Raw genomic sequence first — 14,612 nt, 5'->3', positions numbered from 1 at the left:
ACTTTTTTCTTCCCATCATTCTGGTACAGGTTGATCTTTGTCTCATCTGTCCATAGAATACTTTTCCAGAACTGAGCTGGCTTCTTGAGGTGTTTTTCTGCAAATTTAACTCTGGCCTGTCTATTTTTGGTATTGATGAATGGTTTGCATCTAGATGTGAACCCTTTGTATTTACTGTCATGGAGTCATCTCTTTACTGTTGACTTAGAGACAGATACACCTACTTCACTGAGAGTGTTCTGGACTTCAGTTGATGTTGTGAACGGGTTCTTCTTCACCAAATTAAGTATGCGGCGATCATCCACCACTGTTGTCATCCGTGGACGCCCAGGCCTTTTTGAGTTCCCAAGCTCACCAGTCAATTCCTTTTTTCTCAGAATGTACCCAACTGTTGATTTTGCTACTCCAAGCATGTCTGCAATCTCTCTGATGGATTTTTTCTTTTTTTTCAGCCTCAGGATGTTCTGCTTCACCTCAATTGAGAGTTCCTTTGACCGCATGTTGTCTGCTCACAGCAACAGCTTCCAAATGCAAAACCACACACCTGGAATCCACCCCTGACCTTTTAACTACTTCATTGATTACAGGTTAACGAGGGAGACGCCTTCAGAGTTAATTGCAGCCCTTAGAGTCCATTGTCCAATTACTTTTGGTCCCTTGAAAAAGAGGACGCTATGCACTACAGAGCTATGATTCCTAAACCCTTTCTCCGATTTGGATGTGGAAACTATCATATTGCAGCTGGGAGTGTGCACTTTCAGCCCATATTATATATATAATTGTATTTCTGAACATGTTTTTGTAAACAGCTAAAATAACAAAACTTGTGTCACTGTCCAAATATTTATGGCCCTAACTGTATATATATATACTGTATATATACATACATATCTACAGTGGGTATGGAAAGTATTCAGCCATGAGTCTTCTTGTGAATGATGCAACAAGTTTTTCACACCTGGATTTGGGGATCCTCTGCCATTCTTCCTTGCAGATCCTCTCCAGTTTCGTCAGGTTGGAAGGTTAAACTTTGAACCAAAAAAAGAGAACAGGTTGGACTATGAAACAGGCCCGCACAACCGTAGAATATAGAAAAATAGCAAAATGTTTATTGAACACCACAGCAAGACATATAAAAACAATTAAAATGTAACAATTGTGTACAAAACACCCCTATTCAAATACCATATATCTGCACGAAATATATATGAAGACAATATGAAACATAATACATTGGGTCAGCATGAATATGTGTCACCTTATGTAGGTGGAATAGTACCCCCTAGCTGAGAGGGAATCACATCCAATATGCTGAGAGCGGACAAATGGAGAATCATGAGCGCAAAAACCATAAGCTCCCTATGGAAAAGCTAGAGCATAATAAACCCTGCCAAAAGGATACCCATACTGAGTCCACTATGTGGCTCTTAAATAAGGTGCCAAACAGATAACGAGGGTAAAGACCTATGTATATAGTGGGGGCAATATAATGCCCTGCATACTCAGCTGAGGCGAGGAGAAAGCGAGCTGGAGCCCAAAGATAATCCGACTACAAAGAGTCATGCAGATGTCCATGCCTAAGTGTGACCAGCATAAGACAAAGTAGGGTGTGTGGAGAAGATGGTGAACGTTGGTGAACAGCCATTTTCAGGTCTCTCCAAAGATGCTCAATTGGGTTTAGGTCAGGGCTCTTGTGTAGTGTTGAGTGATACCTTCCGATATTCGGAAATATCAGATCAGATTGGATCGGACCGATACCCAAAAAATATCGGGTATCGCCGATTCCGATACCGGAAACCAATGCAAGTCAATGGGACACAAATATCGGAATGAAAATAAACCCTTTCTTTCCTTGTACATCCAGTTCGTGAGGGGGGAAGAGTGTGGGCGGTGCATGGGCGGAGACTGTGCGTGTCTGTGTGTGCGGGTGGAGTCTGTACAGGCCTCTTGGGGGTCTGTGCGGGCCTGCCAGGGGTCTGTACGGGCCTGTCCGGGGTCTGTGCAGGTGTGTGCAGGCATCGTCCGATGGGACTACAAGTCCCATCAGTCTATGCCTGCTACAATGACAGTGATTGACACATTAGCCAATGTGTACATCAGTAGTAGTCCCATCATCCGGCTAATGTATTGAATGTAAAAAAAAAACCACAAACATACATACTACATACAACATACTACATACATACATACACCATACATACAACATACGGATTGCGCCTGATGGTCACACGTTTCATCCGTTTTTTGCCAGATCCGTCAAAAAAAGCTGTTCCTGCCGGACGGAAAACACATACAGAGGAACGGCTTTTTTGTCCGGCGAAAAAACGCACAGCGACAGATTCGGCAAAAAACGGATGAAACATGTGGCCATCAGGAGCAATCCGGCGCTAATACAACTCTATGAGAAAAAACGGATCCAGCAGAAAAGAAAACGGATCATTTTTCTTTCAAAACTCGCCGGATTGTGCCTGATGAAAAAAACCTGATGTGTGAAATTAGCCAGATATATATATGGATAGAAACATCTATGTACTGTATCTATAGATATATCTATAGATAGATATATCCATAGATAGGCCGATGTTGATAAATGAACATAAAGAAAAAAATGGGCTCCCATGCAATTTTCTGCGCCAGAGGGGGAAAGCTGACGGCCGGGGGCCAATATTTATAGAATGGGAAGGGGGTAATACCCATGGCCCCTCCCAGGCTGTGAATATCAGCCCGCAGCTGTCTGTGTAGCCTTTACTGGCTATTAAAATAGGGGGATCCCCCCCAAAAAAATGACATGGGGTCCCCCTATATTTTTGAGCCAGAAAGGCTACGCAGACAGCTGCGGGTTGATATTCATAGCCTAGAGAGGGGCCATGGATATTGACTCCCCCGGCTACAAATTCCAGCCACCAGACGCCCCAAAAATGGCGCATCTGTAAGATGCGCCAATTCCGGCACTTAGCCTTCTCTTCCCACTCCCGTGTAGCGGTGGGATATGGGGTAATAAAGGGTTAATGTCACCTTGCTATTGTAAGGTGACATTAAGTTGGGTTAATAATGGAGAGGCGTCAATAAGACGCCTATCCATTATTAATCCTACAGTAGTGAAAGAGCTAAAAACAAAATAAAGACACAGCCACACAGAACACATATTTCAGCGCCTGCAAAAAACGTAAAATAATAAACTGTAAACTACCTGTCCGCCGTAGTCCAATTAATAACGAGTGTCCCACGACAATCTCCCCTATAGAACAGTGACATCAGATGATGCCACTGCTCTATAGGACCCTCAGTGACACACTGACAGGAGACAATGGCTCCTGCAGTGCATCACTGAGAGGTTACTATAGTTCACTGGTCTCACTTTATGGCAAAAGCTGCATGGGAATTTTCTCACACAACAATGCCAAAAGTGAGACTAGGGACTATTTTTTTACAGTGGCGGAGGATTACAGTGCGGAAGGATACCTTCCTCCCGTCATTGTATTCCTGGTGCCCCTAGAGAGCAGTCGCATCAGCTGATGCTGCTGTTCTCCACTGGAGATCGTCGTGGGACACTCGTGGATTTCTGTGGTTCAGGGAGTATATTGTTTGTTTGTTATTTTAATATTTTTTACAGATGACTGTTATGAATTCTGCTCTTGGGTTCCCTCCAGTGGTTGTTGGTGGGAATGCAGTTGTCTCTGACTCGCAGTCCTGGCCAGGTGTATCGGATAATTACAATTCTGACTGGGATATTTAGGTGTGCAGGATCCTTTAGCCATTGCCAGTTGTCAATGTTTCTTTGGAAGTGTTGGCTCTCTGCCTGGCCTCTCCTGCTTATCTGCCAGTTCAGCAAATATAAGTGTCTGTTTCTTTTCCTGTGGCACACATGCAGTGTGCTTATTTTCAGTACTGTTCGTTTGTTTTTCTTTTGTCCAGATTAGACTGTGTCTGTGTTTTCTCAGTCTGGTTGGTTTCACTGGAGTTGCAGATATACGCTCCTACATCTTTAGTTAGATGTAGGAAGTTTTTGTATACTCTGCTGTGGATTTTTTGAAGGGTTTTAATACTGACCGCACAGAACTCTGTCCTATTCTGTCCTATCTAGCAAGAGTGGCCTCCTGTGCTAAATCCTGTTTTTTCTGCCTGTGTATGTTTTTTCCTCTCTGACTCACTGCCAATATTTGTGGGGGGCTGTCTATCCTTTGGGGATTTTCTCTGAGGCAAGATAGTATTCCGATTTCCATCTTTAGGAGTATTTAGTCCTCCGGCTGTGACGAGGTGTCTAGGTGTGTTAGGTACACTCCACGGCTACTTCTAGTTGCGGTGTTAAGTTCAGGGTTGCGGTCAGTACAGTGGCCACTTTCTCCAGTGAAAGTTCTCATGCAACTCCAAGGTCACCGGATCGTACAACTGACCAACAATGAGTTAAATGCATCTCAGAAGAAGAAAAGGAAGCTCTTGAGCCATTTTTTTCTCCAGTCTGTTTTGTGTTCTCTTCCCTCTTTATTTCTGGGTGGCTGAGGAGCCTTGTGCTAGCATGAATGTTCAGGAATTAGCTTCTCGTGTAGACCAGCTTGCTGCTAGGGTGCAGGGTATTTCTGATTATATTGTTCAGACACCTGCTTTAGAACCGAAGATTCCTACTCCTGATTTGTTTTCTGGTGACAGGTCTAAATTTTTGAGTTTTAAAAACAACTGTAAACTGTTTTTTGACCTGAGACCTCGATCCTCTGGTGATTCCATTCAGCAGGTAAAAATCGTAATCTCCCTGCTGCGTGGCGACCCGCAGGATTGGGCGTTTTCCCTGGAATCTGGGAATCCGGCTTTGCTTAATATTGACTCCTTTTTTCAGGCTTTAGGACTATTATATGATGAACCTAATTCTGTGGATCAAGCTGAGAAGACCTTGTTGGCCCTGTCTCAGGGTCAAGAGGCGGCAGAATTGTATTGTCAGAAATTCAGAAAATGGTCTGTATTGACTAAATGGAATAATGATGCTTTGGCGGCAATTTTCAGAAGGGGGCTTTCTGAATCCGTTAAAGATGTTATGGTGGGGTTTCCCACGCCTTCCGGTCTGAGTGATTCTATGTCTCTGGCCATTCAGATTGACCGACGCCTGCAGGAGCGCAGAACTGTGCACGCTGTGGCGTTATCCTCAGAGCAAATTTCTGAGCCTTTGCAATGTGATAGAATTCTGTCTAGAACGGAACGACAAGGTTTCAGACGTCAAAATAGGTTGTGTTATTATTGTGGTGACGCTTCTCATGTCATTTCTGTCTGCCCTAAGCAGACAAAGAGTATCGCCAGTTCAATTACCCTCAGTACTGTACAACCTAAATTTCTGTTATCTGTGTCCTTGATCTGCTCATTGTCATCATTTTCTGTCATGGCGTTTGTGGATTCAGGCGCCGCCTTGAATTTAATGGATTTTGAGTTTGCCAAGCGTTGTGGTTTTCCCTTGCAGCCTTTGCAGAACCCTATTCCTTTGAGGGGCATTGATGCTACATGCTTGGCTAGAAATAAGCCCCAGTTTTGGACACAGGTAACCATGCGCATGGCGCTAGCCCATCAGGAAGATTGTCGATTTCTGGTGTTGCATAACTTGCATGATGTTATCGTGCTGGGTTTTCCATGGTTGCAGGTACATAATTCTGTGTTGGACTGGAAGTCCATGTCTGTGACTAGTTGGGGTTGTCAGGGGGTTCGTAATGATGTTCCTTTGATGTCAATCTCCTCTTCTTCACCTTTTGAGATTCCAGAGTTTTTGTCGGATTTTCAGGATGTATTCGATGAGCCCAAGTCCAGTTTTCTTCCACCGCACAGGGACTGTGATTGTGCTATTGACTTGATTCCAGGCTGTAAGTTTCCTAAGGGTCGACTTTTTAATCTATCTGTGCCTGAACATACCGCCATGCGGAGCTATATTAAGGAGTCTTTGGAGAAAGGGCATATTCGGCCATCTTCTTCACCGTTGGGAGCGGGGTTCTTTTTTGTTGCTAAAAAAGATGGTTCCTTGAGACCCTGTATAGATTATCGCCTCTTGAATAAAATCACGGTCAAGTTTCAATACCCTTTACCTTTGCTTTCCGATTTGTTTGCTAGGATTAAGGGAGCTAGTTGGTTTACCAAGATTGACCTTCGAGGGGCATATAATCTTGTTCGTATTAAGCAGGGTGATGAATGGAAAACTGCGTTTAACATGCCCGAAGGCCATTTTGAATACCTTGTGATGACATTCGGACTCTCTAATGCTCCATCTGTTTTTCAGTCCTTCATGCATGATATCTTCCGGACTTATCTTGATAAATTCTTGATTGTATATTTGGACGATATTTAGATTTTTTCCGATGATTGGGAGTCTCATGTGCAACAGGTCAGGATGGTATTTCAGATCCTTCGTGACAATGCCCTGTTTGTGAAAGGGTCTAAGTGTCTCTTTGGGGTGCCGAAAGTCTCTTTTTTGGGCTTCATTTTTTCTCCTTCATCTATAGAAATGGATCCGGTTAAGGTTCAGGCCATTCATGATTGGATTCAGCCCACATCCGTGAAGAGCCTTCAGAAATTTTTGGGTTTTGCAAATTTTTATCGCCGTTTCATTGCTAATTTTTCCAGCGTGGTTAAACCCTTGACCGATTTGACGAAGAAGGGCGCTTATGTGGCGAATTGGTCCTCTGCGGCTGTCTCTGCCTTTCAGGAGCTTAAACGTCGATTTACTTCTGCTCCAGTGTTGCGCCAACCGGATGTTTCTCCTCCGTTTCAGGTTGAGGTTGATGCTTCTGAGATTGGGGCAGGGGCCGTTTTGAGGGAGCTAAGCACCGTATTGTGGTCTTGACCGATCATAAGAATTTGATTTACCTCGAGTCTGCTAAACGGCTGAATCCTAGACAGGCTTGATGGTCCTTGTTTTTTTCCCGTTTTGATTTCGTGGTCTCGTACCTTCCGGGTTCTAAGAATATTAAGGCTGATGCCCTCTCTAGGAGTTTTTTGCCTGATTCTCCTGAGGTCTTAGAGCCGGTCGGTATTCTGAAAGAGGGGATGGTCCTTTCTGCCATTTCCCCTGATTTACGACGGGTTCTTCAGGAATTTCAGGTTGATAAACCTGACCGCTGTCCTGTGGGGAAATTGTTTGTTCCTGACAGATGGACTAGTAGAGTGATTTCTGAGGTTCACTGTTCCGTGTTGGCCGGTCATCCTGGCATTTTTGGTACCAGGGATTTGGTTGGTAGGTCCTTTTGGTGGCCTTCATTGTCACGTGATGTTCATTCTTTTGTGCAGTCCTGTGGGACTTGTGCGCGGGCCAAGCCTTGTTGCTCCCGTGCTAGTGGGTTGCTTTTGCCATTGCCAGTCCCTGAGAGGCCCTGGACGCATATTTCGATGGATTTTATTTCTGATCTTCCGGTCTCCCAGAAGATGTCTGTTATCTGGGTTGTTTGTGACCGGTTCTCTAAAATGGTCCATCTGGTACCTTTGCCTAAATTGCCTTCCTCCTCAGATCTGGTTCCGTTGTTTTTTCAGCATGTGGTTCGTTTGCATGGTATTCCGGAGAATATTGTTTCCGACAGAGGTTCCCAGTTTGTTTCTAGGTTTTGGCGGGCCTTTTGTGCTAGGCTGGGCATTGATTTGTCTTTTTCTTCTGCATTTCATCCTCAGACAAATGGCCAGACCAAGCGTACTAATCAGACCTTGGAGACTTATTTGAGATGCTTTGTGTCTGCTAATCAGGATGATTGGGTGGCTTTCTTGCCATTGGCCGAGTTTGCCCTTAATAATCGGGCTAGTTCTGCTACCTTGGTTTCGCCTTTCTTTTGTAATTTTGGTTTTCATCCTCATTTTTCTTCTGGGCAGGTTGAGCCTTCTGACTGTCCTGGTGTGGATTCTGTGGTGGACAGGTTGCAGCAGATTTGGGTTCATGTGCTGGACAAGTTGGTGTTGTCTCAAGAGGAGGCTCAACGTTTTGCTAATCGTCATCGGTGTGCTGGTTCCCGGCTTCAGGTTGGGGATCTGGTCTGGTTGTCTTCCCGTCATGTTCCTATGAAGGTTTCTTCTCCTAAGTTTAAACCTCGGTTTATTGGTCCTTATAGGATTTCTGAGATTATTAATCCGGTGTCTTTTCGACTGGCGCTTCCAGCCTCTTTTGCTATCCATAATGTCTTCCATAGATCTTTGTTGCGGAAATATGTGGAGCCCATTGTTCCCTCTGCTGATCCTCCGGCCCCTGTGTTGGTTGATGGGGAGTTGGAATATGTTGTTGAGAAGATTTTGGATTCCCGTTTTTCGAGGCGGAAGCTTCAGTACCTGGTCAAATGGAAGGGTTATGGCCAGGAGGATAATTCTTGGGTTTTTGCCTCTGATGTCCATGCTGCTGATTTGGTCCATGCCTTTCATCTGGCTCGTCCTGATCGTCCTGGGGGCCCTGGTGAGGGTTCGGTGACCCCTCCTCAAGGGGGGGGTACTGTTGTGAATTCTGCTCTTGGGTTCCCTCCAGTGGTTGTTGGTGGGAATGCAGTTGTCTCTGACTCGCAGTCCTGGCCAGGTGTATCGGATAATTACAATTCTGATTGGGATATTTAGGTGTGCAGGATCCTTTAGCCCTTGCCAGTTGTCAATGTTTCTTTGGAAGTGTTGGTTCTCTGCCTGGCCTCTCCTGCTTATCTGCCAGTTCAGCAAATATAAGTGTCTGTTTCTTTTCCTGTGGCACACATGCAGTGTGCTTATTTTCAGTACTGTTCGTTTGTTTTTCTTTTGTTCAGATTAGACTGTGTCTGTGTTTTCTCAGTCTGGTTGGTTTCACTGGAGTTGCAGATATACGCTCCTACATCTTTAGTTAGATGTAGGAAGTTTTTGTATATTCTGCTGTGGATTTTTTGAAGGGTTTTAATACTGACCGCACAGAACTCTGTCCTATTCTGTCCTATCTAGCTAGAGTGGCCTCCTGTGCTAAATCCTGTTTTTTCTGCCTGTGTATGTTTTTTCCTCTCCGACTCACCGCCAATATTTGTGGGGGGCTGTCTATCCTTTGGGGATTTTCTCTGAGGCAATATAGTATTCCGATTTCCATCTTTAGGGGTATTTAGTCCTCCGGCTGTGACGAGGTGTCGAGGTGTGTTAGGTACACTCCACGGCTACTTCTAGTTGCAGTGTTAAGTTCAGGGTTGCGGTCAGTATAGTGGCCACTTTCTCCAGTGAAAGTTCTCATGCAGCTCCAAGGTCACCGGATCATAACAGATGACACTGGCTTCGGGGAACAAAGTGACAAGTGATGGTGAGTATGTACTCTATGTTATATGTACTGTATGTCTATATGTATGTATTGTATGTAATGTATGAATGTATTGTATGTAGTATGCATGTAGTATGTTGTATGTATGTAGTATGTATGTTGTATGTATGTAGTATGTATGTAGAATGTATGTATTATGTATGTATGTAGTATGTATGTTGTATGTATGTATGTATGTAGTATGTATGTATGTAGCATGTTGTATGTATGTATGTATGTAGTATTTATGTTGTATGTATGTATTATTTATGTATGTAGTATGTATGTAGCATGCTTTATGTATGTATGTTGTATGTATCTACTATGTATGTATGCATGTAGTATGTATGTAGTATGTATGTAGTATGTATGTTGTATGTATGTAGTATGTATGTAGTATGTTGTATGTTGTATGTTTTATGTATTTTGTATGTATTTTGTATGTATTTTGTATGTATGTATGTTGTATGTATGTTCTATGTATGTATGTAGTATGTATGTAGTATGTTGTATGTATGTTGTATGTATGTATGTAGTATGTATGTTGTATGTATGTAGTATGTTGTATGTAGTATGTCTGTTTGTGGGTATTTTTATATTCAACACATTAGCCGGATGATGGGACTACTACTGTCCCATCATTGGCTAATGTGTCAATCACTGTCATTGTAGCAGGCATAGCCCAATGGGACTTGTAGTCCCATTGAATGATGCCTGCATGTAGACACAAAGACCCCTGGCAGGCCCACACAGACCCCCGAGAGGCCCATACAGACCCCAGGCAGGCCCACACAGACCTCCAAAAGGCCCGTTCAGGCCCCCAGCAGCACGCACAGACCCCCCAGAGGCCCGTACAGACCCCTGGCAGGCCCGCATAGACCCCGGAGAGGCCCGCGCAGACACCGCCTGCACACACAGACACGCAGTCTCCGCCACGCACTGCCCACCACAACATCATTTCAGCAGCCAATCACAGCCATGCCATTACTTAACATGGCTAACATGCCTAAAAGGATGTGCCCACACTTCTTAGGATTCTCATTGGCTGAATAGAATAAAACTGGCTCATTTCATTAAGGGAACTTCTGATTCCGCTATTCGATATTGTAAAAGTATCGGAACTCAGTATCGGAACTCCAATACAGCGAATATCGGCCGATACCCGATATTTGCAGTATCGGAATGCTCAACACTACTCTTGTGTCATGCTGCAGCAATGCAGGTAGGTGCAGGCTTCACTAGATGGCAGTAGATAGGAAACAGATCTGCACCTAAACAGAGCTGACCTTCTGTGCAGCAGTTAGGCCACCAGAAACAGAATAGCCAAACAAGCCGGGTCAATTCCTAGACTGTAGCACAGTATCAAAGGAATAAGCAAATTCATGGTCAGGGACAAGCCAGGGGGTCAGTAATGGTCAGGAGCAGATAAGCCAAATGACAAAGAACCGAAACAGGTCAGGATACAAGCCAAGTCAAAACCAGGGAGTCAGCGCACTAAAGGGAGATATTGAGGCAAGATGGGAATAGGGGAAAACAGAGACATGGGTTTAGATAGCAAAAGCAGCAGGACCAATCAGAGGAATCACAGTGAGCTACAGCAGCACTTGGCAAAAACTATAACTGACATCACCTGCAGGAAGCAGCGGCGATAAATAGCCAGCCTGAATCCAGACAGAAGAAGATAAAATAAAGTTAACTCTTGACATTACGAGACCGGGAAAAAGGGAAAACAGGACTCAAAACCCAGCCTGGATCATGACAGTACCCTCCACTCAAGGGGGGGGCCACCGGACCCCCAGGTTTCCTAGGATACCGTGCATGAAACACCCAAACTAATCGATTGGCATGAACCAATCACAATGGGACCCAGGATCGATCTTCATTGCCGTAACCCCTCCAATGGACAAATACTGCAACAAACTGCAGACCTTGAGTGAATCCACAATCCGTTTTACCTCATACTCCTTCTGCCCATCTATAGAAACTGGAGGTGGAGGGGATGGAAGCCCATCAGAGGAAGGTACAAATGTCTTCAGAAGAGATTTATGGAACACATAAGGGATCCGAAGTAGCGGAGGTAGACTGGATTGACAACTTCAATTACCTCATAAGGACCCATAAACCTGGGACCTAGCTTAGCGGAAAGGAACTTTCAGCCTAATGTTCTTGGTAGACAACCATACTTTATCTTCCACTATTAATATGGGTCCTGTAGATCGTTGCTTATCCGCAAACTGTTTATGTTTGCTTTGAGCTTCCCCAATACCTCCCTCAGCCACTGAATGGCCGAATCAGCCCCTGGACACCCTGAGTTCATCCTGGAAAACTCACCAAAATGGAGATGAAAGCCATAATTACAAAGGAACGGAGAGGTACCCGTGGACTGATTAATACAATAATTAAAGGCAAACTCAGCCACTGGTAACAAAGAACACCAATCGTCCTGCTGGGATATGGCAAGATAATGCAAAATTTGTTTAAGAGACTGATTGGTCCTCTCTGTCTGACCATTAGTTTCAGGATGATAGGCCGAGGAGAAGGCCAAAGTAATACCTAATGTTTTACAAAAGCCCTCCAGAATTTGGACACAAATTGTACCCTCTATCTGAAACCACATTCAAAGGCACACCATGCAATTGCACCATGTGCTCAACAAACAACCTAGAAAGTGCTTCAGCATTAGGCAGTCCGGTCAAAGGTATAAAATGGGCCTGTTTATTTAATCTATCCAAAACCACCCAGACCACTGTTTTGCCATTGGAAGGAGGGATATCAGTGATAAAGTCCATAGACAAAGGAATCCAAGGTCTATCTGGAATAGGCAATGGTACCAATTCCCCGGCCGGCCAGTTATGAGAGCCTTTAGCATTGGCACAAGTATCACAGAAAGACACAAACACAACGACAACAGAAGCCATAGAGGACCACCAAAACAGCCTAGCTATAGCTCTACGAGTGGCCGAGATTCCAGAATGTCCACTAAGAGCAGAATTGTGGAACTCCTGGAGCACTCTCAATTGGTAGTGGGCGGGAACAAAGAGCTTCTTGTCAGGCAATGATGGAGGAGCAAGAAACTGAGCCTCATGAATCTCCCACTCTAATTCTGAGGACACCACTGCCATGACCACCACGTGCTGAAGAATGAAGGAAGGAGGTTCGGGAGTTGATATCGGATCCAAGCTGTGTGATAAGGCATTTGCCTTGACATTCTTGGAACCAGGCCGAAAAGTGATTAAAAAATTAAAGCGTGAAAAAAAGTGACCACCTAGCCTGTCTCAGAGTCAAACTCTTGACAGACTCAATATAAGGCAGATTTGTGTGGTCCATAATCACTGTGATCCGATGAACAGCCCCCTCCAAAAAGTGCCTCCATTCTTCAAAGGCCAACTTGATAGCTAAAAGTCCCGATTCCCAACATCATTATTCCTCTCAGCCAGAAATAATTTTTTCGAGAAGAAAGCACAGGGCCTCAAGTTTGTCAAAGTGGCAGGTCCTTGAGACAACACCGCTCTCACTTCCACCTCTGACGGGTCCAACTTAATGATTAAAGGTTCAGACGGATCAGGCTGGACCAAAACAGGGGCCGAATAAAACATTTCATTAATAAAGCAAACACCTCCACAGCCGGAGCTGACCAGTTTTTTACATCAGCTACCTTACGAGTCAGATCCGTGAGGGGCTTGACCACCTGTGAAAACCCCTTAATGAATTTCCTATAATAGTTTGCAAACCCCAGAAAACGTTGAAGACCCTTTAAGTCTCTGGATTGCACCCAATCCACAATGGCCCATACCTTCCCAGGATTCATACGAAACCCCCTGTCAGACAGAATGAACTCTAGAAAGGACAATTATTCAACAAAAAATTTGCATTTTTAAGGTTTCGCAAAAAGCGAGTTCTCCCGTAAACTCTGGAGAACCACACGTACATAATCCATGTGAACTTGTTTATTAGATTAAAACACATGGATATAATCTAAGTACACCACCATAAAGCACCCAATAAAATCAGAAAATACATGGTTGATAAAATTCTGAAAAACATTAGTGAGACCAAATATCAAATATCCCTTCAGAAGTGAGAAATGCCGTTTTCCACTCACCCAACTCCCAAAAACGGATTAGAGTACCGTATTTTTTTGACTATAAGACTCACGGACCATAAGACGCACCCACAAATTTGGTGAAGAAAAAGAGAAAAAATATTTTTTTATGTTAAATGGGGGTCTGTCTTATAATACCAGTGTCCATCTTACAAATCATATCTCTCTCATCCTGGTATCTATATAACCCCCATCCTTGTGCTGGCACATGCCCCCCTGTGCTGCTGGCAGACACATGCCCCCCAGGTCACTATATGCCCCCTTGTGCTGCTAGCAGGCACATGCCCCCCGGGTCACTATATGCTCCCCTGTGCTGGCAGGCACATGCCCCCCTGGTAACAATATGCCCCCCAGTGCTGCTGGCAGGTACAGGCCCCCCAGTCACTATATGCCCCCTGTGCTGCTGGCAGACACATGCCCCCTGTGCTGCTGGCAGACACATGCCCCCCCTGTGCTGCTGGCAGATACATGCCCCCCTGTGCTGCTGGAAGACACATGCCCCCCTGTGCTGCTAGAAGACACATGCCCCCTGTGCTGCTGGAAGACACATGCCCCCTGTGCTGCTGGAAGACACATGCCCCCCTGTGCTGCTGGCAGACACATGCCCCCCCTGTGCTGCTGGCAGACACATGCCCCCACTGTGCTGCTGGAAGACACATGCCCCCCTGTGCTGCTGGAAGACACATGAATCCCTGTGCTGCTGGCAGACACATGCCCCCCCTGTGCTGTTGGAAGACATATGCCCCCCGTGCTGCTGGAAGACACATGTCCCACCGTGCTGCTGGCAGACACATTCCCCCCTTTGCTCCTGGTAGACACATGCCCCCCCTGTGCTGCTGGAAGACACATGATAGAATAACAAACACTTAACTCACCTTCAGATGATGGCTCCGTGCTCACAGCTCCTCAGTTGTGCTTCCTGTTTCCCAGGCATCGGATCAAGTGACCTGGGCACACAGTGATGTCATCACTGTGTGCTGTGCTGATCACATGATCAGATGTCAGCACAGACACAGAGCACACTGATCACAGAGCCATCATCAGAAGGTGAGTTAAGTGTTTGTTATTTTATCATGTGCCTGCCAGCAGCACGGGGGGGGGGGGGCATGTGCCTGCCAGCAGCACAGGGGGGGCATATAAGAGTGACGGGGCCATATCCATGATGGGTGGGGGGAGATGCAGGCACATGTAATATTCGCTGCTCCCCTGTGAATCAACTTGGGCAGCTTCAGCACTGAGGTGATGGACAACAGGTGCAGTGAATATTACATG

General features: G+C 45.2%; 1 long non-coding RNA gene across 1 annotated transcript in view; it reads right to left on the bottom strand.

Moving 5' to 3' along the window:
• Positions 1-14,269, bottom strand: part of LOC138641355 (uncharacterized) — an 88,129-nt gene extending 73,860 nt beyond the window's left edge. The window contains exons 1-2 of the long non-coding RNA XR_011313787.1: positions 14,216-14,269; positions 959-1,028 (exon numbers count right to left, since the gene is read on the bottom strand). This is a non-coding gene — a long non-coding RNA (uncharacterized lncRNA). The remainder of the gene's footprint in view (positions 1-958; positions 1,029-14,215) is intronic.
• Positions 14,270-14,612: the final 343 nt, after the last annotated feature.

Source organism: Ranitomeya imitator, chromosome 6, assembly GCF_032444005.1.
Source record: "Ranitomeya imitator isolate aRanImi1 chromosome 6, aRanImi1.pri, whole genome shotgun sequence".
NCBI classification, from domain to species: Eukaryota; Metazoa; Chordata; class Amphibia; order Anura; family Dendrobatidae; genus Ranitomeya; species Ranitomeya imitator.
The sequence above is the reverse complement of the archived record's forward strand: the minus strand, read 5'-3'. Positions and strand labels throughout refer to the sequence as shown.